This window comes from Thermobia domestica, chromosome 11, assembly GCF_964235325.1.
Source record: "Thermobia domestica chromosome 11, izTheDome1.hap1.1, whole genome shotgun sequence".
Taxonomy (NCBI): Eukaryota; Metazoa; Arthropoda; class Insecta; order Zygentoma; family Lepismatidae; genus Thermobia; species Thermobia domestica.
In genome coordinates this window covers 10,350,434-10,378,319 of record NC_137464.1, presented here as the reverse complement: position 1 = coordinate 10,378,319, position 27,886 = coordinate 10,350,434, and the positions used below count along the sequence as shown (strand labels likewise).

Sequence of the window (27,886 nt, the reverse complement as noted above, 5' to 3'; positions counted from 1 at the left end):
CATATCATTTGTACGCTTCAGCCATAGCACTGTTATCCCCAAAATAAATTTTACCGAACCAAAAGAACTTTTGTTGCTGACTGGACAATTAGTACTTCCGTCTGTTTGTCTATTTCTGTACACGATAGCTCTAGAAACATTAAAATTATGTTTTTATTTTATTTTATTTTTTTTTGTAATAGATAGCTAGAGCACTTATATTGACCGAGTTCGTTAATGAACTCAATTTGTTAACATCTTCAGGGTAACGGTCATCTTAACGGTGATATTAACGCCCTGTAAGCCTATAGTTTAAAATCCGACATTGCCTAGCTTCTATGCAACATGTACAGTAGCAAATCATTGTTGGTTGCCTATCTAAAAGGATATGTAGTTTCTGTTGCTGCATAAAATTAATTAGCCTCTAGTTTGCTGTGATGCTCTTTAATGAAATGAAAAATGAAATGAAATCTTTAAGTTCTACGTCCCAGGGTTATGCCGGCTAGATTAAAAAATGAAATGAAATCTTTAAGTTTAACGTCCCACGGTTATGGCGGTTAGGCTAAAGGAGACGGTGATAATGAGAGATGAGTGAAATGGTGGAATGAAGAAAGTGGGAGGAAACGGGAGAACCCCGAGAAAACCCACGAGCACGGTGTTTGTCCACCACAAAGTCCACACGGCGCGAGCTGGGATCGAATCAGGGACCCCAAGCACCGTAGGTGAACGCTCTACCACTTAGCCACCGCGCCCCCGGCTAGATTAAAGGAGATGGTAATGGTGAGAAATGAATGAAAATGATGGAATGAAGAAAGTGGGATGAAATGGGAGAACCTCGAGAAAACCCACGCACAGTGTTTGTCCACCACAAAGTTCACTTGGTGCGAGCTGAGATTGAACCAAGGACCCAATTGACCAGAGGTGAACGCCTCACCACTGAGCCACCGGGGTCCCTGCTCCTCTCTAATCTCTTTACCAGAGTTTATTACGAGTATTATTATTTTATCACGCAGATCAGTGCCCCGCGACTAAAATGCTCATCTACTACAAATTGCCACTGGCCATTCTTCTTTTAATTTAAGAAGTTATCTTCTTCTTCATCATCATTTTTACCTTTTCTCACACCTTGGCACATACTGATGCCCTTCATTTGACATTAATTTACTGCATATTGACAGTCTCATACAAAATAGGCTATAGTAGCATTGGAAAATGAAATGAAATGAAATCTTTAAGTTTTACGTCCCACGATTATGCCGGTTAGGCTAAAAGAGACGACGATGATGAAAGAAATGTTGGATTGAAGAAAGTGGGAGGACACGGGAGAAACCCGAGAAAATCCACGAGCACGGTGTTTGTTCATCACAAAGTCCACACGGCGCGAGCTGGGATCGAACCAGGAACCCCAAACATCGGAAGTGAACGCTCTACCACTGAGCCACCGTGCCCTCACATAGTAGAATTGGAATCAGATATAGAACATTTTTGTGTTACCAAGTTGCATTTCTCTCACTTGTCAGCCATATCTTGTTGTGTTACGACCGGATAGTACTTCGGAAGTCAATGTTTAAGGAGTTTCGTCCATTTAAAACTCATTCGTAAAACTTATTATGTCTCAAACAGTCTCGTTGCAAAAGGGTAGCGCTAAAATTCAACAAACTAACCAATAAAAATATGCATAGTATTTAAATCATGCAGATAGTTTTCATAAGTTTACAGTTCTGTTGTTGAGACAGGAGAGTAAATATGCAAACAGAGACCTTTATCGAGAGAAAAGAACAAACTAACAAACAAATAGCTTCTCAGTGATAACGCACTGTGTATAGATGTTTTGTGGAGTGACCCTTGTAATTGCACGAATAAACAAAGTACTGATCAACGCAACGTTTGCAGAGTTATCACCAACTCCACGCCGTGTTCATTTCACAGCTTACTTCTTTCTCTGGACCAGGGATGAGGCAATGAACGTCTTCATACCGTTGACTCTATAATCAGCATGGGATGATCACATGGTGAAGGGAAACTAATCTCAATTTGTCACACAAGCGCAAATATTCACTTTTTGACATTTCAACATGGCTTGATCACAAAGTACAATGCCATGCTTAAACTAGAGAAAACTGACAATAAATATTTGCAACTCATTCTGTTATCATTTGTATGGCTCTGTTTCCCAACATATCGTTCCAGTTATTTAATATAGAAAAATGAGAGAGTTCATGCATTTTCATAGTCGCAGAAAATTAGGGTTGCCAACTCTAGAGAAATAAAATTACCAGCACCCTCTCAAAATTCCTTATGATATAGGCCTAAGTGTGAAGCATCTCTGTTCGGAAACATCCATGGGAAGGAAATGTACTATCGTGAACAAAAGTACATTAGCATTTATATTCTGCATATCCGTAGTACATTCACTAATAAGCTTAATGAAAACATTATGCTAAAAATGAGAAACTGAAATCGGTATTGATCATTTTATTGTCTTTATCAGTAACTGCCACTTCAGAAAAAAAATATCGAAACAAATGAACAAAAGTATATTAATCCTTAAAAGTCTTCATCTCGGCAAAATTAAAATACCGCTAATTTTACAGTAATTATGTGATATCTTCAAATAGATAAAAGATAATTGAAATATGGAACAAGAGCGCCCTAGAAAATATTATTTTGTGTGAGGTACCGTTATCACAAGTCACCTAGTGGCTTTCCGTTTTCGGCTGTTTAGAAACGCGAAAATAAATGCCAATTTTCAAAATGGCTCGAAATCGAAAGCAGATAAGTGAGTCATGATAATGGTTTCTCATGTAAAATAATATTGTCTAGGGCGCTCTTGTTCCACATTTCGATTATCTTTTATCTATTTGAAGATATGACATAATTTTTGTAAAATTAGCGGTATTTTAATTTCGCCGGGATGAAGACTCTTAAGTGACAATTTTGGATTTCCAAAAGGAAATTTACTCTTTAAACTTATACTTCAACTACAAGCAATTGCTTTAAGAAGTCCTAAGGAACGAAGTTGGAGTTTTAAGGAAAATTGTCATATTAATAGAGCAGCTAGGAACGTGAAACTAATCAATGAGAAACATTGTACTAACGAAATGCCTAAAAGTTATTTTCCAACAAACAATGAACAATTTAAATTTATTGCTATAGTTATGCTGTACAATTATACACTTCTGTCTCTATTGTGGAAAATAATGTTTCAGAATAAAATCTAATTGTTATCAAATATCTTGTTAAATAAATGAGATAAAAACTGCCATAGATTTTTTTTTTTAAAAAATATCACTTAATGTATAATTCAACAGAAATTTGTATTTGTTGAAAACTTTCGATGTTCGATATTTAATTCTGGGTTACAGATTTCAAAATACCGGTCATAAAGGGCTGGTAAGAAGATTGTACCGGTCACCGGCCTTAATCAAAATCACAGCTGTATTTCCGGCCAGACTGGAGAAATACCGACCAGTTGGCAACACTACAAAAAATCTATCCTGAATGGATTTTATCCAATGTATCATTGCCATTAATATACAGGACTATCATAGAAGAATCTGTGGTAGTTCTAAATGTAAGATCTTTCGTGCGCATGTACGTATTAGGTGTATACACGCATTTGGCGAGGGAGACCACAGTTCGATTCCCAGAGGAAACTTATCTAGATCGGGTCTCACGTTAAGCTGTAGGTCATGATTTCATAGTGCTGAAAAGTGACACTAAATTCAAAATCAACTAACTAATTTAATGAGGGCGCCAGGTTTAAAAAAAAAAAAAACAGTGGAGGTGCTCTCCCTGTTCACAATCAGAGGATCTCGGGGGTATGGAATACTATTCAGGCTTTGCCAGGGGTTCTTCCCCGGACAAGTTTGAAAACTGACCTCACTAAAAATGCAGTTCTTGGTATTATTCAATTATTTTTTTCTTCTGTTTTTTTTTCAAACAATAGAAAATACGACTCGTGAATAAGAGGATGGCGGCATAATCTGGAAGATTCTAGAATTCGAACCCTCGATCTGAGTTCTCGTTACGTCATTCTGAACGTCGAATATTTGTGATACATGTGTATATGTACCACAAAAGTATGAGAAGTGTGAACAATTTTAACTGAAAAATAGTACAGAGAAATGTTCGTTCAGTTTGTCATTTAAAAAATCCTAATCGACACAATTCCGAACTTTTATGTCGTCGTATTTCGACTGTCAAGTGATCTTAATGGACTAAAGAAACGGAAAGAAACTCAGCTGTCCAAACTGTAATTAGTAATTCAATCATCCGAAGACAGCACGACACCCGAGAAGCTCTCTGTTTTATTAAGTTCGGACATGTCAAGAATGACGTTACCACTGAAATCATTAGCCTTCGGTGGTTATATTTAAATAGAGTGATGGATATGGATCTGTCACGATATATTATGTCTTATACGTGGCCTTGCTATGTCAATGAAAGAAGAAATTTGCAATGCCAGCTTTGAGTTATTCACGTCAATATCCCGCCGTAAGTGTGCTTCGTCTAACATAAATAGTATATAACCATTAAAAAGTTTTTCAAAATGATGGTTCTTCATCTCTAAATGTTTTGAATTCCATAAATGAATTTGAATTGGTAATATTTTTTTTTTGACAACCTCATGATTGGGTTAACACCAGAAAGTGTTTGTACAATTCTTTTCCGTCTCATCTCTATTCTCAGGAATGTATCCTCGTCTGTTTCAAATTTTTTCGTCTCTCGTTTATTAAATTTAAGTACAACATTTATGACCTGATTTTGTTTTTTTTAAATTTCATCTAGAAATTATTATGAGTCCTTGCGCGTCATCAGAGACCCATGAAGGATGTGGTATCACAACATTTAAACTGTATTTACAATTGGGGGCCGCGGTGAATCAGTGGTAGAGCTTTCACCTCTGGTGGATGGGGTCACGGATTCAAACCCTGATCAAGCCAAGTGAACCTTGTGTTGGACAAACACCGTGTGCGTGAGTTTCCTAGGGGTTATTCCGTTTCCTCCCACTTTCTTCATTGCACCATTTCATTCATTTCTCATCATCACCGTCTCCTTTAGCCCAGCGCAGCGGGCATAACCATGGGACGTAAAACTCAAAAATTTCGTTTCATTTCAAACTGTATTTACAACTGGATTATATTGTGCAATGACTGTCGTATCTTTAAACGTTAATAAATGATCTTCCTTATGTTCGTCCAATCACTTCATTAATTTGTAGTTTTTGTGTCATGAATCATGTAAGATGTAGCACTGAAACAGAGTTTGAGATCTGAAATTTGGGTGAACTAGTGTTGCCCTCGTGATTCGTCACAGTTTTCGTCTCGCCTCGAATTAAAAAAAAAAAAGTTCTCGTCTGGTTTTCGAGACCAGAATCGGGACGAAACGAGACGAGACGAGATATTTCTTGTTTCGGGGGCAACACCATTGAAGGAAACATACTTGCCAGCAGGGTCGAATCGAGAATTTTCTGACCGGGGGTGTACCAATAACTACCAGTTCATTTGATGTAAATTTGATTTTTTTTAAAAATTCCTTTAGGTACCTGTGGTATGAATAAGGAATTGCCCTGGAAATGTTCAGTGCCCGGTCTCGGAAATCGAACCCACGACTTTCAGAATGCAAAGCCAATGCTTTACCAACTGAGCCACGGCTGCTCTGTGTCGGTATAATTTTCAGTATTTAATTAGCTTGCTGCTTTAGATCAGGAATGTCTTTCATCATGGACCTTGGAATATGATGGATACTTGTGTTGTATAGTAGTCTTATGAAAATGTTGCTATTTTCACCTCTAGTTTCTCATTTTAGATAGTGTATATTTACAACGTAGGGGATGCACATGCACCAGTGCATCTCCCCTGAATCCGTCCCTGTTTCCCACAGTACCAGTGTATGACTGATATAATGGCTTAGTTGGTCCAAAAATGAAATGAAATGAGAGCTTTAAGTTTTACGTTCCAGGAGTATGCCGGTTAGGCTAAAGGAGACGGTGTTGATGAGAGATGAGTGAAATGGTGGAATGAAGAAAGTGGGAGGAAACGGGAGAACCACGAGAAAACCCACGAGCACAGTGTTTGTCCACCACAAAGTCCACACGACGCGAGCTGGGATCGAGCCAGGGACCCCAAGCACCAGAGGTGAACGCTCTACCACTGAGCCACCGCGCCCCCACCTTAGTTGGCCCACTAGCTAAGCCAAGGAGAAGAACTTGAACCATCCTTCCAGCAAGAAATCCAGACTAAGCATTTCCACGCTTCATCACATGATTTTATCTGCTGGAGGCTAGCCGCAAAAATTACTTTGTGGATATATGTATATTTTCAAAGCAAAAACTTAGGTGCTCCCTCAAGTCAAGTTTTTCACGAGCGTGTTTATAAAGCGTTAACTAGTAAATAACTATTGGAATCAGCTGTATTTCGCAGTCGTAAGCCCAAAACATGTTTCAGTGTTGTCAGAAAAGGTTAACAACGGAAAAGTAGAAACCAAGCTAGGGGCTGATGCATCAGTGGAAATCCAAATTTACTCATAGAGCGGATTACGTGTGCTTATTTTTGTGCTATGGATTTTGGCAATGATTTCTCAAAACCAGACACAAAATGTCTTGTTAACTCTTGCTTTAAATATATTATAGATACAATAGATAAGGTCCAGTAAAGCATCTTTATAGCTTCTGGTAATGAAATGCAGTGTTGCCATATGCTACGAGAAATTCTCTCACTAGTTTCCGATCTAGTGCGTGGTCAGTAACGTTAAAACAGAAATTTAGAGAAGTTTTAAGCGCCAGTGAAGGGTCTCTGTTTTCAATACTCGATAAATTTGTCAATATCGATGGGAATTACAGTAAACCATTGATGTAAGAGACCTCGAATCAACAAACTTTACATGTAACAGATATGAATTGATTAATAAACTTTTAATAGATGAAATATGTCCTCGGGATCCTGAATTCATATCATAAAAACTATTTGTCGCTATCTTTGGTCGGAATCAATATTCGAACCGGAAATAGTAGCGGATTTCTGACACTTCCGGTCTCAGTAAAAGCAAGGGTAGGGATATGAAGAATTCTTCGGACACTGAATCATTTTGTTAAAGTCTTCTGAAAAAAAAAATGAAATGAAATCTTTAAGTTTTACATCCCACAGTTATGCCGGTTAGGCTAAAGGAGACGGTGATGATGAATGAAATGGTGGAATAAAGGAAGTGGAAGAAAACGGGAGAACCCCGGGAAAACCCACGAGCAAGGTGTTTATCCACCACAAAGTCCACACGGCGCGAGCTGGGATCGAACCAGAAACCCCAAGCACCGGAGTTGAACACTCTACCACTGAGCTACCGCGCCCCCAAAGTCTTCTGGCTATGTGCAGTTTTTACTCTATGCTAATCAACGTTGAAACCGGAAATTGATTTCTACCATTTTTTTGTTCTGAAATGAAAATGAAGAGTTTCAGGTTAACGTCCCACGATTATACCTTCTAGGTTAAGGGAGAAGAATAATTAAGGCAAGTGAATGATAATGGAAGAATTAGTAGAATGATAATGTGGGAGGAAACGGGAGAACCCTGACAAAATTCATGGACACGATGTTGTTCACCATAATATTGTTCGGTCGAGGATCGAAGCACGGACCCCACATAGCAAAGAGACGTATCAACCACTGAGCCACAGTGACCCCAGGCAGGAGATTTGACATGTAGAGTTCTTTTAATTTGGGGAATAACTATGTATTGTTTACTTGTACGAGTTCAAAATGGAGAACGCAGAGGGAGTAGCGGGACGTGAAATGCTGTCTACAGTAATATGCCAGGGTATTTGCTACTCTATCTGTCTATCTATCTACATATAAAAATAAAAGCGACTATGTAACTTCATACCTGTTGAAGCACCGAACCGATCTCGATCAAATTTTTATCATAGATGAGCGGGTCTGGAATGGTTTTTATCATTTCACTTTGACGATACAACATAGGGGAGGAGGGATATATGTAAAAATAAATAATAATAACTCTTGAACCACCCGATCGATCTCTATCAAATTTTCAATATAGGTGAAGTTCCGGCCTGGGATAGCTTTTATCACATAATTTTGACAGTGCAACTTAGAGGAGGGGGTGAAAATGGGAGATATTTAAAAATGATCGAAAATGATCGATATTAATGTCGAATCCATAGTTTTCGGGGTCGCTGAGACGATTAGTGACACTTCCGATACCGTTTAAATCGAAATTTAGCTATCTTTATGTACAAAATAAAACGTATTCTCCCCGTGCGAAGAACGGCTATTCTGCTAGTATTATATAAAATGAAGCTAATATTTTGTTTTGCTCAAGGATTCAACCTTTAAAACCAAAGAGGAAAGAAGAAAATGTTGGCAATGCTTTTTGAGAAATATTTGGTTGAGACTGCCAAGTTGAACATCCTGTCGGTCGACCAAGATTCAGTTTAGTTGCAACCTTCAGACATTATGCCTTTATTTATAACTTCCTATAATATCAGACCACGGACGTGAAGGACGAAGGATATTCCTAAGGATGTTGAAGGAAAACTTACGGTTATTAAATTTATCAATATTAAATTTACGGCTATTATTATTAGCGTTTAACAACAACAACAACAAAAAAAAGAATCGATAAATCTCATTGCACTGAACAAAATTATATTGATAATTGCAAGTCTTCATGCGTAGTTTTTGAGAAAATCAACTAAAATCTACGAGGTATGTTCAAAAAGTACCGAATCTTTGGTTGACAAAAATAAATTTAACGATTTGGAAATCCGAAACACTAATCCCCTTCAAAGTAGTCTCCTTGGTAATGCACACACTTCTCCCAGTGCTCCCACCATTATTGGAAACACTTCTAAAACCCAGTATCGAACCTTTGACAAAAATACATTTATTGATTTGGAACTCCGAAACACTAATCCCCTTCAAAGTAGTCTCCTTGGTAATGCACACACTTCTCCCAGTGCTCCCACCATTATTGGAAACACTTCTAAAACCCAGTATCTAACCTTTGACAAAAATACATTTATTGATTTGGAACTCCGAAACACTAATCCCCTTCAAAGTAGTCTCCTTGGTAATGCACAAACTTCTCCCAGTGCTCCCACCATTATTGGAAACACTTCTAAAACCCAGTATCGAACCTTTGACAAAAATACATTTATTGATTTGGAAATCCGAAACACTAATCCCCTTCAAAGTAGTCTCCTTGGTAATGCACACACTTCTCCCAGTGCTCCCACCATTATTGGAAACACTTCTAAAACCCAGTATCGAACCTTTGACAAAAATACATTTATTGATTTGGAAATCCGAAACACTAATCCCCTTCAAAGTAGTCTCCTTGGTAATGCACACACTTCTTCCAGTGCTCCCACCATTATTGGAAACACTTCTAAAACCCAGTATCGAACCTTTGACAAAAATACATTTATTGATTTGGAACTCCGAAACACTAATCCCCTTCAAAGTAGTCTCCTTGGTAATGCACACACTTCTCCCAGTGCTCCCACCATTATTGGAAACACTTCTAAAACCCAGTATCTAACCTTTGACAAAAATAAATTTATTGATTTGGAACTCCGAAACACTAATCCCCTTCAAAGTAGTCTCCTTGGTAATGCACACACTTCTCCCAGTGCTCCCACCATTATTGGAAACACTTCTAAAACCCAATATCGAACCTTTGACAAAAATACATTTATTGATTTGGAACTCCGAAAGACTAATCCCCTTCAAAGTAGTCCCCTTGGTAATGCACACACTTCTCCCAGTGCTCCCACCATTATTGGAAACACTTCTAAAACCCAGTATCGAACCTTTGACAAAAATACATTTATTGATTTGGAACTCCGAAACACTAATCCCCTTCAAAGTAGTCTCCTTGGTAATGCACACACTTCTCCCAGTGCTCCCACCATTATTGGAAACACTTCTAAAACCCAGTATCGAACCTTTGACAAAAATACATTTATTGATTTGGAAATCCGAAACACTAATCCCCTTCAAAGTAGTCTCCTTGGTAATGCACACACTTCTCCCAGTGCTCCCACCATTATTGGAAACACTTCTAAAACCCAGTATCTAACCTTTGACAAAAATACATTTATTGATTTGGAAATCCGAAACACTAATCCCCTTCAAAGTAGTCTCCTTGGTAATGCACAAACTTCTCCCAGTGCTCCCACCATTATTGGAAACACTTCTAAAACCCAGTATCTAACCTTTGACAAAAATACATTTATTGATTTGGAACTCCGAAACACTAATCCCCTTCAAAGTAGTCTCCTTGGTAATGCACACACTTCTCCCAGTGCTCCCACCATTATTGGAAACACTTCTAAAACCCAGTATCTAACATTTGACAAAAACATTTATTGATTTGGAACTCCGAAACACTAATCCCCTTCAAAGTAGTCTCCTTGGTAATGCACACACTTCTCCCAGTGCTCCCACCATTATTGGAAACACTTCTAAAACCCAGTATCGAACCTTTGACAAAAATACATTTATTGATTTGGAAATCCGAAACACTAATCCCCTTCAAAGTAGTCTCCTTGGTAATGCACACACTTCTCCCAGTGCTCCCACCATTATTGGAAACACTTCTAAAACCCAGTATCGAACCTTTGACAAAAATACATTTATTGATTTGGAAATCCGAAACACTAATCCCCTTCAAAGTAGTCTCCTTGGTAATGCACACACTTCTCCCAGTGCTCCCACCATTATTGGAAACACTTCTAAAACCCAGTATCGAACCTTTGACAAAAATACATTTATTGATTTGGAACTCCGAAACACTAATCCCCTTCAAAGTAGTCTCCTTGGTAATGCACACACTTCTCCCAGTGCTCCCACCATTATTGGAAACACTTCTAAAACCCAGTATCGAACCTTTGACAAAAATACATTTATTGATTTGGAAATCCGAAACACTAATCCCCTTCAAAGTAGTCTCCTTGGTAATGCACAAACTTCTCCCAGTGCTCCCACCATTATTGGAAACACTTCTAAAACCCAGTATCTAACCTTTGACAAAAATACATTTATTGATTTGGAAATCCGAAACACTAATCCCCTTCAAAGTAGTCTCCTTGGTAATGCACACACTTCTCCCAGCGCTCCCACCATTATTGGAAACACTTCTAAAACCCAGTATCGAACCTTTGACAAAAATACATTTATTGATTTGGAACTCCGAAACACTAATCCCCTTCAAAGTAATCTCCTTGGTAATGCACACACTTCTCCCAGTGCTCCCACCATTATTGGAAACACTTCTAAAACCCAGTATCTAACCTTTGACAAAAATACATTTATTGATTTGGAACTCCGAAACACTAATCCCCTTCAAAGTAGTCTCCTTGGTAATGCACACACTTCTCCCAGTGCTCCCACCATTATTGGAAACACTTCTAAAACCCAGTATCTAACCTTTGACAAAAATACATTTTTTGATTTGGAACTCCGAAACACTAATCCCCTTCAAAGTAGTCTCCTTGGTAATGCACACACTTCTCCCAGTGCTCCCACCATTATTGGAAACACTTCTAAAACCCAGTATCTAACCTTTGACAAAAATACATTTATTGATTTGGAACTCCGAAACACTAATCCCCTTCAAAGTAGTCTCCTTGGTAATGCACACACTTCTCCCAGTGCTCCCACCATTATTGGAAACACTTCTAAAACCCAGTATCGAACCTTTGGCAAAAATACATTTATTGATTTGGAAATCCGAAACACTAATCCCCTTCAAAGTAGTCTCCTTGGTAATGCACACACTTCTCCCAGTGCTCCCACCATTATTGGAAACACTTCTAAAACCCAGTATCGAACCTTTGACAAAAATACATTTATTGATTTGGAAATCCGAAACACTAATCCCCTTCAAAGTAGTCTCCTTGGTAATGCACACACTTCTCCCAGTGCTCCCACCATTATTGGAAACACTTCTAAAACCCAGTATCTAACCTTTGACAAAAATACATTTATTGATTTGGAACTCCGAAACACTAATCCCCTTCAAAGTAGTCTCCTTGGTAATGCACAAACTTCTCCCAGTGCTCCCACCATTATTGGAAACACTTCTAAAACCCAGTATCGAACGTTTGACAAAAATACATTTATTGATTTGGAACTCCGAAACACTAATCCCCTTCAAAGTAGTCTCCTTGGTAATGCACACACTTCTCCCAGTGCTCCCACCATTATTGGAAACACTTCTAAAACCCAATATCGAACCTTTGACAAAAATACATTTATTGATTTGGAACTCCGAAAGACTAATCCCCTTCAAAGTAGTCTCCTTGGTAATGCACACACTTCTCCCAGTGCTCCCACCATTATTGGAAACACTTCTAAAACCCAGTATCTAACCTTTGACAAAAATACATTTATTGATTTGGAACTCCGAAAGACTAATCCCCTTCAAAGTAGTCTCCTTGGTAATGCACACACTTCTCCCAGTGCTCCCACCATTATTGGAAACACTTCTAAAACCCAGTATCGAACCTTTGACAAAAATACATTTATTGATTTGGAACTCCGAAAGACTAATCCCCTTCAAAGTAGTCTCCTTGGTAATGCACACACTTCTCCCAGTGCTCCCACCATTATTGGAAACACTTCTAAAACCCAATATCGAACCTTTGACAAAAATACATTTATTGATTTGGAACTCCGAAAGACTAATCCCCTTCAAAGTAGTCTCCTTGGTAATGCACACACTTCTCCCAGTGCTCCCACCATTATTGGAAACACTTCTAAAACCCAGTATCGAACCTTTGACAAAAATACATTTATTGATTTGGAAATCCGAAACACTAATCCCCTTCAAAGTAGTCTCCTTGGTAATGCACACACTTCTCCCAGTGCTCCCACCATTATTGGAAACACTTCTAAAACCCAGTATCGAACCTTTGACAAAAATACATTTATTGATTTGGAAATCCGAAACACTAATCCCCTTCAAAGTAGTCTCCTTGGTAATGCACACACTTCTCCCAGTGCTCCCACCATTATTGGAAACACTTCTAAAACCCAGTATCTAACCTTTGACAAAAATACATTTATTGATTTGGAAATCCGAAACACTAATCCCCTTCAAAGTAGTCTCCTTGGTAATGCACAAACTTCTCCCAGTGCTCCCACCATTATTGGAAACACTTCTAAAACCCAGTATCTAACCTTTGACAAAAATACATTTATTGATTTGGAACTCCGAAACACTAATCCCCTTCAAAGTAGTCTCCTTGGTAATGCACACACTTCTCCCAGTGCTCCCACCATTATTGGAAACACTTCTAAAACCCAGTATCTAACCTTTGACAAAAACATTTATTGATTTGGAAATCCGAAACACTAATCCCCTTCAAAGTAGTCTCCTTGGTAATGCACACACTTCTCCCAGTGCTCCCACCATTATTGGAAACACTTCTAAAGCCCAGTATCGAACCTTTGACAAAAATACATTTATTGATTTGGAAATCCGAAACACTAATCCCCTTCAAAGTAGTCTCCTTGGTAATGCACACACTTCTCCCAGTGCTCCCACCATTATTGGAAACACTTCTAAAACCCAGTATCTAACCTTTGACAAAAATACATTTATTGATTTGGAAATCCGAAACACTAATCCCCTTCAAAGTAGTCTCCTTGGTAATGCACACACTTCTCCCAGTGCTCCCACCATTATTGGAAACACTTCTAAAACCCAGTATCGAACCTTTGACAAAAATACATTTATTGATTTGGAACTCCGAAACACTAATCCCCTTCAAAGTAGTCTCCTTGGTAATGCACACACTTCTCCCAGTGCTCCCACCATTATTGGAAACACTTCTAAAACCCAGTATCGAACCTTTGACAAAAATACATTTATTGATTTGGAACTCCGAAACACTAATCCCCTTCAAAGTAGTCTCCTTGGTAATGCACAAACTTCTCCCAGTGCTCCCACCATTATTGGAAACACTTCTAAAACCCAGTATCTAACCTTTGACAAAAATACATTTATTGATTTGGAAATCCGAAACACTAATCCCCTTCAAAGTAGTCTCCTTGGTAATGCACACACTTCTCCCAGTGCTCCCACCATCATTGGAAACACTTCTAAAACCCAGTATCGAACCTTTGACAAAAATACATTTATTGATTTGGAACTCCGAAACACTAATCCCCTTCAAAGTAGTCTCCTTGGTAATGCACACACTTCTCCCAGTGCTCCCACCATTATTGGAAACACTTCTAAAACCCAGTATCTAACCTTTGACAAAAATACATTTATTGATTTGGAACTCCGAAACACTAATCCCCTTCAAAGTAGTCTCCTTGGTAATGCACACACTTCTCCCAGTGCTCCCACCATTATTGGAAACACTTCTAAAACCCAGTATCTAACCTTTGACAAAAATACATTTATTGATTTGGAACTCCGAAACACTAATCCCCTTCAAAGTAGTCTCCTTGGTAATGCACACACTTCTCCCAGTGCTCCCACCATTATTGGAAACACTTCTAAAACCCAGTATCTAACCTTTGACAAAAATACATTTATTGATTTGTAAATCCGAAACACTAATCCCCTTCAAAGTAGTCTCCTTGGTAATACACACACTTCTCCCAGCGCTTCCGCCATTGTTAAAAAAACACTTGTGGAACGCAGATTTTGGAATGGTGAGCAACCATGCCGTCGCATTCCGCATGGTGTCTTCTCTTAACTTGAATCGGGTCCCTTTTAGTGGTATTTTCAGCTTCAGGAAACAAGCAAATGTCGCATGGAGCCATGTCAGGTGAGTAAGGAGCCTGTGCGATGTCCAGACGCCATTGCTTTTGCTCCATTGTTAGCAGCTTCTGTACAAATTTCGCGTACACTCCCTGTGTTTCTCGAACCACTCCATCGCACTCCTGGCCTTGTGACATGGTGCATTATCTTGTTGAGAAATGCCACTACCATTGGGAAACATGGTCGTCATGAAGGGGTGTAAGTAGTCTGCAAGCAGTGTGTGATACGCCTCGGTCGTCATGGTGCCTTGCTCGAGCTTCACTAGACACATGGATGCTCACATGAATGTTTTCCAGAGCATAATTAAGCAGCCGTCAGCTTGTCTTCGTCCCGCAGTACAGGTGTCAAGGAGCTATTCCCTTGGAACAACAGAGCTATATCCAGAGAGTACGACGGATATGGGCAGACAGGAACACTTTTTTTTAGGTAAAAACTTGCAAATCAAAAGCAAGGTGTAGCACGGCGCATTTTCGTGGTGAAGAAGGAAGCCATTTGCCCATCTAAACGGCCGTTAAAATGCTTTTCACAGACTCATACGAGATCTTTAGTTTTTCCGATAGCTCTCGAATAATCTTCGCTTGTTTGAACAAGTCATTTTTGCCACTTTTTGCACTTTTCATCTGTTTTTGAAGTCGAAAGACGTCTCTATCGTTGCTCGTTTTCAACAGACCTTGCCGCTTTTGAATCGCTCATACCACTAGTAGACAGTCTTTAATGCCACCGCTTCATTGCCATACACTGATTTTGACATTTCGTGAGCTTGTTTGGTACTTTCTTGCAGCTTAGAACAAAACTTTATGTTGGCGCGCGACAGACACTCTTAACACGTCCTCACTCTTCTGCCTCTGGAAGCCAACTAACACGTCACAACTCGTTCAGACTGGACATTGATTGTATCTAAGGTTTAGGCTACCGGACTTACTAATTGAAATGGATACAACGTCGATAGATGGCACTGTGGAATTACATTCACCATACTTTTTGATCACACCTTCTATGTCGTTCCTTGCTAGTAGTAACTGATACTTTTTTTCTCCCGAAATACATTATTTATTTTAGGGAAGGCCACATTTTTCGAGAAATACTTTTTCGAAAAATGAATTTTTCGAAAACGAAAAGTTTTTCGAAAAACGGAAAACGAAATTTTTTTTCGAAAAAACGAAAAAAATTCCGAAAAACGAAAAAAAGAATTTTTTCGATAAATGAAAAACGAAAAATTTTTCGAAAAAACGAAAAACGAAAATTTTCCGAAAAAGCGAAACGAAAAAAACGAAAAATGAAATTTCCGAAAATCGAAAAACAGATTTTTTGAAAAAGGCCATCCCTAATTTATTTATTTAGTGTATATAAAAATATCCACTGTTAAGTAGCATGTTCTATCTATTGTTTGATTTCACCTAACGGTGATGCACTTACTACTTGTGAATGCGTGAATTATCAAAGTTCCTCCAGCTGTGGACTACTCGATACTACTTCTTGTCACTATAAGAAAACATCGTGCTTTAATTAATGTCTAAGGTTGCCATATTCGAAATATCAAAATGAAAATCACACTTCCATGTGGTTAACTCGTTATACAAATATTGTTTTATCTTTTACCTGTTTCTGATTTTTTTTTTTTTTTTTTTTTTTTTACAAATAGTCAAATCTATCTTTAACTAACTCACTCTATGGCCTAGGGTCAATGCCGCATTCACAAAAGCTCTCCACTGACTTTATCCGTAGCCAACTGGATCCAGTTTCTACTTTATATTTCTATTTCTGCGAGATCCATCTTAATATTGTTCTCCCATCTGCGCCTAGATCTTCCTAATGTTCTTTTTCCGATTGGTCTTCTACCTAAGACTTTGAAAGCGTTTCTACTTTCTTCCATCCTGGCTACATGACCTGCCCACCTAAGCCTCCTAGACTTGATGACCCTAACAATGTTGGGTAAACCGTATAAATTATGTAGTTCCTCGTTATGAAGTTTCCATCATTCCCCATTCCCGTTCCTCTACGGTCCGAATATTCGACTCAGGATCTTGTTCTCAAATACTTTCAGTCTATGTTCTTCCCTCAGAGTAAACGAGCATGCTTTGCAACCGTACAGAACAACAGGCATAATTATCATTTTAAATATTTTAAGCTCCGAATTCCTCGATAGAATTCGCGACGACAAGAGATTTTGATCTGAATAATAACACGCATTCCCTGCTTTTAGTCGACATTTAATTTCTTCGTGAATATGGTTTTCATCTGTTAATATTGATCCTAGATATTTGAAAGTATCCATTTTATCGTGGATACGATTTTGATCTGTTAATATTGATCCTAGATATCTATCCCCTTTATCGAAAGTATTATTTGATATTTTGACGCATCCATAATTTGCAGTATAACAATCCCGACGCACTTCCATGTATTTAGTTTTCTCTGCACTTACTTCTAAACCAATGTCCCTGCAAGCGTTTAATAAGGCTTCTGCATTTCTTTCTATTGTTTTCCTATCAGATTTATATCATAAGCGTACGCCATAACCTGGTGAATACCGTTCAACTCTAGGCCCTGGTTGCTGTCTTTGATTTTCCTTATAGCGTACTCCAGAACAAAGTTGAATAATATTGGCGGAAACGCATCTCCTTGTTTCAAGCCATTGTCGACGTGAAAGCTTGTGGACAAGAATTTTCCTACTTGGAATTTCTTTGGGATTCATTTAAACAGATCCTAATTAATCGAAATACCTTTTTTGGTGTTCCAAATTTGTACAATGTTTCTCTACTAATAGAGTTTTAAGCCTTTCTAAAAATATATAATTGATGTACCGGGGTATTGTACTCCCACTCCTTTCCGAGTATTTGTCGAATGGTAAATAGCTTGTATATATTTGATCGATTTTGTCTAAATCCGCACTAATAATTTCATCTGCATATGGGGTCAATGTTGCTAATACAATGTTTGAGAGTCGAATGTGTCTTTACATGTGAAATGTCTGAAATTGAACCGACAATAGATTTGAGCTTAGAAAAACGGAGAAATCAGAAAGTTTTCTGAAAATGTGTGCGGACAGAAATTTTGTACTCTCAAAACGCAGAAGTATGCGTGTAAATGCTGACAATGCTGAAATTCGCCGACCTTACGTATATCAGACATTTTAATATGATGTATGTAGATGAATAGATGTATAACGAAGTCTTAAATACTAAGTTCTTGTGAACACGGTATCCTAAATTCTAAATCCATCTCTTTCAATCAATTCATCATTTCAACTCTCTAATTTTCTCGTTTTCCGTGTACCCGTATGAGTAACGTAGAGGAAAAAACTATTTGCAACGTTAAGCAAGTGAATTACAATCTGTCTTTGGGCGAGAAACAACAAAAACGATAATTTTTATTTTATTTTCATTTTTGCGCACTTTTAGCAGCAAGACTTGAGTCATGAACTTACAGCTTAACGTGGGATCCGAACCACATGAGCTCTTTCCGGGAATCAAACCCGGGTCTCCCACGCCAAAGGCGCGTATGCTAACCGCTAAGCCACGAGGAAACTAAAAAAAAAAAGATTCAAATCATTCAAATATTTTTTAAAAGAAAGAGAGTTCTGACTTTTCGACATTTTAACCTTCTTCAGAGTCATTTAGGAACAAATATATAACTTCGTGGACGTACAATACATTCTGGCTGGCCAGATGACTTGTTAGTTGGGTTGTGTATGGTCAGATTACTTGCAACTTAGTGGTAGAGCGTTCACCTCTGGTGCATAGGGTTCTTGGTTGGATTCCAGCTCGCACCAAGTGAACTTTGTGGTAGATAAACACCGGTTCTCCCGTTTCCTCCTACTTTCCTTGATTTCTCATCATCACCTTCTCCTTTAGCCTAGCCGGCATAAATGTGGGACGTAAAACTTATAGATTTCATTTTATTTCATTTTTCTCCTTACTAAATAACACAGAAAAAATGGTGTATTGGTACTGAATCAACGAGGCGAGGATCTATTTACTAAACGGTGAGGTTTTTTGTTTTTGTTTTGTTTTCTGTTTCCTGTTTTCGTACGAAATATGAACTGTATTTTCCTCCATTGAGAGATACCATAAAATGAAATGGGAATTTTCACCTCGAAGCATCATGAAATATATATCATCCGATTTTATTTTGGAAAATATATATCCGGCTTCGCAGTACTTACGTCACTTAAACAAATAAACTAAAAAGAGAACTTGTACTGTACAGAGCCTCAGTAAAAGTACCTGGTTAATTTTACAGCTATTTTTTTTTCATTTGCTCAAATTTACTTTGGCGCTATGTTGTGTGTTTATAGATGTAAAGACCAAGGCATGGTCTTATCTTTTTGTTAGAGAGAGAGAGAGAAAAAAAACTGCTAAGCGCTGAATACCTACATATTTTTCCGATCTGTTGCCAACCAGATGGTGGCCAAAATTAGCCAGAGTAGGACTTCTTTTCGTTCCCTGCCAAGCACCCAGCTGCTGGCTCCTCTTTATGTTCTGCAAGAATGTGTGAGTGTGTGGTACGTAAGCGGGAAAAGCAGGATGAATTCAGTCAATGTTCTGTCATTGCATCTTATCCAATGGCTAAGTTCCTAACCCTCACCATCCATATAATGGGTTTTTCCCTCTGACGCATGAAACCGACTAATTTCGGAAAGCGTGGAGAATTGTTGTTCTGATGGTGTTGTTTCTGAGAAGCACATATGTCAGACCAATATGTCAGACACACACGCACGCACACACACCTACCTAAAAATTCTTCTTCTGTACATCATATAGGTAAACTTCCTAACTTAGTGCATTCTGAAAGTGAAGTAAAATGAATTTTTAGTTTATATCCAATGATTATGCCCTGAAGATTAATGTGAACGGATGAATAATGATAGTGAACGATTTTTGAAGAATTGGTGGAATGGTAATGTGGGAGACAATGGGAGAACCCCGAGAAAACTCACAGACACGATGCATCCATCACAAATTGACATGATATGTAATCGACTGGAAGCTTTCGAAATGTGAGTATGGAGAAGAATGGAAAGAATTAGCTGGGTCGTGCGGAAAACGAATGAGAGGGTTTTAGAAATTGTAGGGGAAAAAAGAACAAAAATTTTAGGTATTACTCAGCAAATGAAGAGAAACTGTTTGGTACATTGGATAAGAAGGAACTGTATTATGAGGGACGTGCTAAAGGGTATGGTGGCAGGAAAGAGAGGGAGGGGGCGAGGGAGACTACAATTAATGGACCATATCTAACTAACTAACTAACTCTATGGCCTATGGAACCCGGAGGTTCAATGCCGCGTTCACAAAAGCTCTCCACTGACTTCTATCCTTAGCTAACTGCATCCAGTTTCTACTTTGTATTCCAACCTCTGCGAGATCCATCTTAATATTGTCCTCCCATCTGTGCCTAGGTCTTCCTAATGGTCGTTTTCCGATTGGTCTTGCAGTCAAGACTTTGAAAGCGTTTCTACTTTCTTCCATTCTAGCTACATGACCCGCCCACCTAAGCCTCCTAGACTTGACAATGTTGGGTAAACCATATACGCGGTAGTTCCTCGCCATGAAGTTTCCGCCATTCCCCATTCCCATTCCTCTTGGGTCCGAATATTCGTCTCAGGATCTTGTTCTCAAATACTTTCAGTCTGTGTTCTTCCCTCAGAGTAAGAGACCATGTTTCGCAACCATATAGAACAACAGGCATGATTATCGTTTTCTATATTTTAAGCTCCAAATTCCTCGACAGAATTCGAGACGACAAGAGATTTTGAACCGAATAGTAACACAAATTCCTTGCTTTTGGTCGACATTTAATTTCTTCGTGAGTATGATTTTCCTCTGTTAATATTGATCCTAGATATTTGAAACTATCCACTTTGTCAAAAGTATTATTTAATATTTTAACGCATCCATAATTTGCCGTATTACGGTCCCGACGCACTTCCATGTATTTAGTTTTCTCTGCATTTACTTCTAAACCCATGTCCCTGCAAGCGTTTAATAAGATCTCTGCATTTCTTTCTATTGTTCTCCTATCATCCCCTATTAAATTTACATCATCAGCATATGCCATAACCTGGTGAATACCGTTCAACTCTAGGCCCTGGTTGCTATCTTTGATTTTCCTTATAGCGTATTCCAGAACAAAGTTAAATAATAATGGCGACAACGCATCTCCTTGTTTCAGGCCATTTTCGACGTGAAAGCTCGTGGACAAAAATTTTCCTACCCGGACTTTACTTTGGGATTCATTTAAACATATCTTAATTAATCCAATTAGCTTTCTCGGTATTCCAGAGAAATCGTGCATGAAGACGAAGAGGTAAGCAGAAGACTGTGGAGCATGGAAGCTTCTTAGTTGCGGCAAGTAATTTAGCAATAATGGCAGAATACCTATGATGATGATAACGTAATCGAGCCAGGGACGCTTCAAACTATAAAATTAGATGAATTGAAGTGTTGCAGTTCAACATCTCTAAATTATACCCATTAGGCTAAGGGAGACAGTGCTTTAAGCAAGTGAAATGATTATGAAAAAATGATGGAATGAGAAAGTAGAAGGAACCCCGAGAAAATCCACGAACACAATGTTGTCCACCACAAACTTACTTGGTCGGGGATCGAATTAGGGACCCCACGCACTAGAGTAAGTGTCCTACCACTAAGCTATCGTTCCCCCTTTCCTCAAACTAGAGATGATCATCCTCTATCTCCAAGCCTCTGTGCACCCGATAAGTGCATTCAGTTACATAATATCTTCACTTCTGACATTTTAGTTCAGGCGTTTGTATTGTGTGACCACCTAGCTAAAATAGTTTGTATTAACCTATGCAGAAAAAAGTACTAGATCTGGGAGAAAAAGGTACTAAAATTTTATCTGTTCCCGTTTCCCCTATTTGTCACATTCTGCGATATTAATATCTTATTAGAAGGTTTCCGGCAGCTTCCCCTCCCCTGTGGATGGGGGAGTGACTCCCACATTCTTGAAAGAACCCCCCAATTTAATTTTTTTTCAGTCAAAATTCGATACAAACCGTGCAAACCACATACACCCTCCGAATTTTGACTTTACACCCCCAAACTAAAAATCCTGGCGAAATCCCTGCTTAATTGTCGTATTAGAACTCTCTGTAAAACCACTAAAGTAACACAAATATGACAAATATAGAGGATGTTGGGAGAAAACAAGAAATATCATTAAATGGGCTTATTGAGAAAATCGAATTTTAGTTCCTTAATAACCTATTGTTTAAACTGATCACCAAATATGTAATATTGTTTACTGCGGTAATTTATTAGTTTTAACCCGTCGTTCTTTGACACTTTTGTATTTCCCCTTTCCCCAATAGAGTGAACTAAAAGTTACAGTACAAAATCGATAGAAATGAATCTTTATCCACACGATAACCTTAACAATGAAATTTTCGTACTTGCCAAATTTTCGGGAGATTCCCTTTTCTCTCCCAAATGTATTTATGAGAAAAGAAGGGGAGGAGAAATTTACTAGATTTGTTGGTGAACGTACTACAACTCTAGAATATTACAAAAGGCACTACATTTAGTACAAAAGTACTAGCGGTGGTCACACTGTGTCTATTTTCATTTACGAACGTTCACAACATTGTTGTCAATTTTGGGGAAAAGTCGCTAAATCTAGGGAATTTCGCTTCCAAGATAGCGACAAAAAAAATCCGACTAGCATTTTTGAAGACTTTTAAATGACAATTTGGCGACTTAGATACAAACCTAACGACTTTTGTGCTTGAACACTTGTCCTGTAGTCAAGCACTATTAGTTGAAAATAGTTTATTTGTTTTTGTTCTTTCTTTTTGTTTGTTTTAATCTGCATACGACAGGACAAGTGGGGTAAATATACAGCGTGATCACAATCTCACTTGGTTTTCTGTTACCCATTCCCCTCTCACAAAGAACAACTCCATTCTTCAATGTTCTTTAATTTGCATATTTCCGCTGAGAGTCACAAATAAAGCAGCATTAACCCTTCTAAAATTCTGCCTTTTTTTTAAAAGTTAAATTATAGACTTTCAGTTAAGCAGGTACTGTTTCATTGCTAATTATCATAGGACCATGGTTCATACCTCATTTATTTCACAATAGAGCAACCTTTGAAACGGTACCATTAACCCTTTGGGGATCCTGGCATTTTGGGCTATTTTTTAGACTTTCAGTCAAGCAGCTACTGCATCGTCACTATTTATCCTAGGATCATGGTTCATACTTCATTCTCTTCAGAATAGAGCTGGCTTTCAAATGGTACTACTTGCATACCAATACCATATACCAGGAGAGGGAAAATTGATGTCGAAGGGAAAATTTTGAGGGGAAATTTGTTTTTGTCCAACTTTGGGCCCCCCTGCTCCCTTCCTGTGTGAACGTAGAGACCTCCAAAAAATCTGATAAATAGTACTTGGTAAACTAAATGTGTGTACCAAATTTCAAGTTTCTATCTTGAATAGTAAGGGCTGGAGAAATTTTATCAAAAATTCCCACAATGCCCCAAATTACCACAAAACACTATGATCTCAGGGAAAATATTTCCTGAGACATCCCTAATTACCCTAGCGTCATGTTTCGCCCATCATTCTCTTCAGAACAGAACTGCCTTTCAGACAGTATGACTCACGTGTCTCTATCATGTATGTAAAGGGGCAAAATCCCAAAGAAAGGGATTTTTTGGGTCTAAAAATACCTTTTTTCAACTTTTGCCCCTCTGGACCCCCCCTGTTTTTACGCAGAAATCGGAAAAACTTCTGGTAAATACTACTCGGTGGACTGAATGTTTGTGCAAAATTTCAATCTTCTACGTGGAAAAATAGGCCCGCCAGAAAAAAAATTCCCTACCATGCCCCACTTTTACCCTATACAGAAGTATATTTGGATAAAAATTCACTGAGACGGCCTTAATTACCCTAGAATAATAATTCGACCGTCGTTCTCTTCAGAATGGAACTGCCTTTCAGACGGTATGACTCACGTGTCCCCATCATGTATGTGAGGCGGGAAAATGACGGAAAACGGGATTTTTGGGGTAAAAATATCAATTTTCTAACCCTTTGCCCCTCTGGTTCCCCCCCTGTTTTAACACTGACATCGGAACAAAAAATCTGGTAAATACTACTCGGTGGGCTGAATGTTTGTGCAAAATTTCAATCTTCTACGTTCACAAATAAGAACGCCAAAAAATATATATACCGACAATGCCCCATTTTTCCCTATATAGAAGTATATTTTTCAAAAAATTCCTGAGATGTCCCTAATTACCCTTGGATAATGATTCGACCGTCATTCTCTTTCGAATGGAACTGCCTTTCAGACGGTATGACTCACGTGTCCCCATCATGTATGTGAGGCGGGAAAATCCTGTAAAACGGGATTTTTGGGTAAAAATATCCCTTTTTTCAACCCTTTGCCGCTCTGGTTTCCCCCCTGTTTTAGCACTGACATCGAAACAAAAAATCTGCTAAATACTACTCGATGGACTGAATGTTTCTGCAAAATTTCAATCTTCTACGTGAAAAAAGAAGCCCGCCAAAAAATAATGAACATAGGGTTCATAAGGGAAATTTTCTATTTCAAAATTATGACGTCATCACCTCCTATGTCTGGACGCAGGACGGTCTGAAACCATACGTAGTGTCTTCTACAATGTATCTGGACTTGAAAAACAAAAAAAAAAAAAAAAAAAAACAGACGAAAAAGCTCAAATAGAAGAGAAATAACGCAATGTACGATGAAAAATGCGTATCGTACAAAATGTACGATAAGATCCTTAAAGGGTTAACATTTCCCTATCATGTCCCTGAGGTGGGAAATTTTGAGGAAAATCGGGATTTTTTCTGAGATTTTTTACATTTGAGCCCTCATGTCCCCCTGTGTTAACACACATATCCCAAAATGAACCAAATAATACTAAAGAAAGTACTGAATGTGTGTACAAAATTTCAAGCTTCTATCTTGAATAGTAAGGGCGGCAAAAATATTTACAAATGAGCTAAGAGCATCCCCACAATGCTAAAGATGACCCGAAAAGACCCGGATGTAATATAAAACTTTTTTGAGACATTCCTATTTATCATTGGGTCATATTTTGTACCTCTTTGTCTTCAGAATAGAATAGCCTTTCAAACGGTCTACTTACATGAGCCCAACATGTTCCTGAGACGAGAATATTGAGGAAAACAGGTAATATTTGTGAAAAACTCTTTTTTACCTTTTTGCCCCTCTGGGTACACCTGTGTTAACGCTTAGAGCTCAAAATTAACTGAAAAACACTTAGGAACATGCTGTATGTGTGTACAAAATTTCAGACTTCTATCTTGAAAAGTAATGTAAAAAATTTTACCAATGTGCTAAGAATATTCCTACAGTACCCCCCGATTCCCGTATAAAACAGGATCTCAGGTAAAAATTTTCTGAGACATCCCTATTTATTCTAGGATCATGGTTTGTACTTCATTTTCTTCAGAATTGGACAGCCTTTCAAACAGTATTATTTACATATCTCCATCATGTATCTGAGGCGGGAAAATCACGGAAAGAGAGATTTTTTGTTAAAAAATCCCTCTATACCAACCTGTGTTAACGCAGAGATCTGAAAAATCTGAAGAATACTAACACGTGGCATGTTCTACAATGCCTTCATGCTTGCAAAAAAACAACAAAAAAAGCCGATCTAAAAAGCTTTATTAGTACTTTTTAAATCGAATAATGAAGATACTACCCTATCGTAGTTATACTGTAACTAGGAAAGATCTGAAATCATCACTGGGTTAGAAACGAAATGAAGTCTTTAAGTTTTACGTCCTACGGTTATGCTGGGTAGGCTACATGAGACGGTGATGATGAGAAATGAATGGAATGGTGAAATGAAGAAAATGGGAGAACTCCAAGAAAACCCACGCACACGGTGTTGGTACACCACAAAATTCACTAGGCGCGAGCTGGGATCGAACCAAGGACCCCACACACCAGAGGTGAACGCTCTACCACTGAGCCACAGCGGCGTCCAATCACTGGTGTTAAATTTTTTATCTTCTATAAACTTTTAATTTTTGTACATTTTTAAAAATCGTGTAAGATAAATATTTTATAGTTCTAATTGTGTTAAAATTATTATGGTTATGATATTTAGCGACTTTCCACCCCATTAGATGGAGTAATTTCATCTTTCATTTAGCAACTTTTTGTGTCAATGTTTTGGCAACACTAGTTCACAAATTGCTAAAAACTAAAATCAAGCCAACAAGCTTCATTTCAAATTGTAGAACTGTGATTAGATTTCGAAACTATAGTGCTTCAATGTTCTAAACAGAACTAATATTTTTATCAGCTCTGATTTCGAAAACCAATGAAAGTACTTTTGGAAGTTTCCCGTACGTATATAAAAAGTTTCTTGCTAGCTTTTGCTGTTGTTTACCTATGTGATCAATACTCAAACCGAAGGAGGTAGATTAGTGCCACTTTTGTTTACAATACAGCACGGTTTCTCAAACTGGGGATTGCGACCCCTAGGGGGGGTCGAGTGAGTGTTTTTTTTTGGGGGGGATCGCGAAGATAAACAGAAGAGACAAACATAATTAGAATCTAATACCGAAAAATATTTTTAAATATTATTTGAAGTTTTTTTTCTTATGGGCATATTTTCAATTAACTTAAGAAGTTCGTTACTGAATTCTCTATGTCTGTGTGTGTGTGTGTCTGTCTGTCTGTCTGTCAGTCTGTCTGTTATTTGCGATTTTTTTCAATTTTAAACCCTGCTTTCGACAGAGCATCAAAAACTATCAGAGAAAGTGATTAAAGTTTTCGCGTCACTCTTCCTGTTCCCGAGATATTCGCCAAAAGTGGCCAATTTCCAGAGATTTAAGGAGCTATATCTCGGGAACCGTAAGTCATAGAGAGATCATATTGATGTTGATCAATATCTAAAAGGATGGTAAATATTTTGGTACCAAATAGTAACTGGTGGTAACCGTCCAACTGGCCACTGGTTTGGCCAATAGCCAGTCGGCCAGTGGCCACCAATTAATATCGCTACCAAAATGTTTACCATACTCTTAGGTATTGACTAACACCAATATCATCTCTCTATGACTTACCGTTTCCGTGATATTGGCCGACAAATGACCAACTTTTAGATAGTTAAGGAGCCATAGCTCGGGAACCATAAGTTGTAGAGAGATGGTATTGATGTTGATCAATACCTAAGAGAATGATAAATATTTTGTTACCAAATAGTAACCGGTGGCCACTGTTCAACTGGCCACTGGTTTGGCCAGTGGCCAGTTGAGTAGTGGCAATCAATAATATCGGTACGAAAATGTTTCACATTCTATTAGGGATTGATTAACACCAATATCATCTCTCTATGACTTACCGTTCCAGTGATATTGGCCAAAAGATAGTTCCGATTTCGGGAGATTTAAATAGCCAAATCTCGGGAACCGTAAGTCACACATAGATCATATTGGTGTTGATCAATACCTAAGAGGATGGTGAACATTTTCTCACCAAATAGTAACGTGTGGCCACTGATTAACGTTCCCCAGATATTGGCCCAAAAAGTTCGAATTTTTAGATATTTAAGCAGCCATATCTCGAGAAGTGTAAGTCATAGAGAGATGATATTTTGCTAATTATTGCGAAAAAGAGAAGAAGGAGCGGATAGAAAGATTTACTTTTACATGTAGGAACAATGACAGTTATTCTTTCGGCTCGATCTCTCCATTCTTTTTAAGTTCGTTCTGGCAATTCTGTAGGAGAATTCTCAACTGGTTATTTTGATACATACTGTAAAGAAGAACACAAATTAGGTCTATTAAACATTTTCAACATTTTTTTATCATGTTACCCAAAATTAAGGGAGTTATGAAGTTTTAAAATTATCAAACGGCCCCCATTTTGAAACAGTATGACAGATCGGATTCGATATTTGTAATATGAATGAACTGATCACATTTGATTTTAATCCATCCGCTTTTAGGGAAGTCACTGTATCCACTATATACAAGAAATGGATTCTACTATTATAGAAATACTGTAGATGGATATCGTGAGATCTCCGTAATAGGTATATTAAAACTCTCACACAAGCTTATTACAAACCAGAAA

At 38.1% G+C, this 27,886-nt stretch overlaps 1 protein-coding gene across 2 annotated transcripts in view; it reads left to right on the top strand.

The window, feature by feature from the left end:
* LOC145663873 (uncharacterized) overlaps positions 1–27,886 on the top strand; it is a 141,119-nt gene that overhangs the window by 80,842 nt on the left and 32,391 nt on the right. The gene's annotated exons all lie outside the window — the stretch shown is intronic.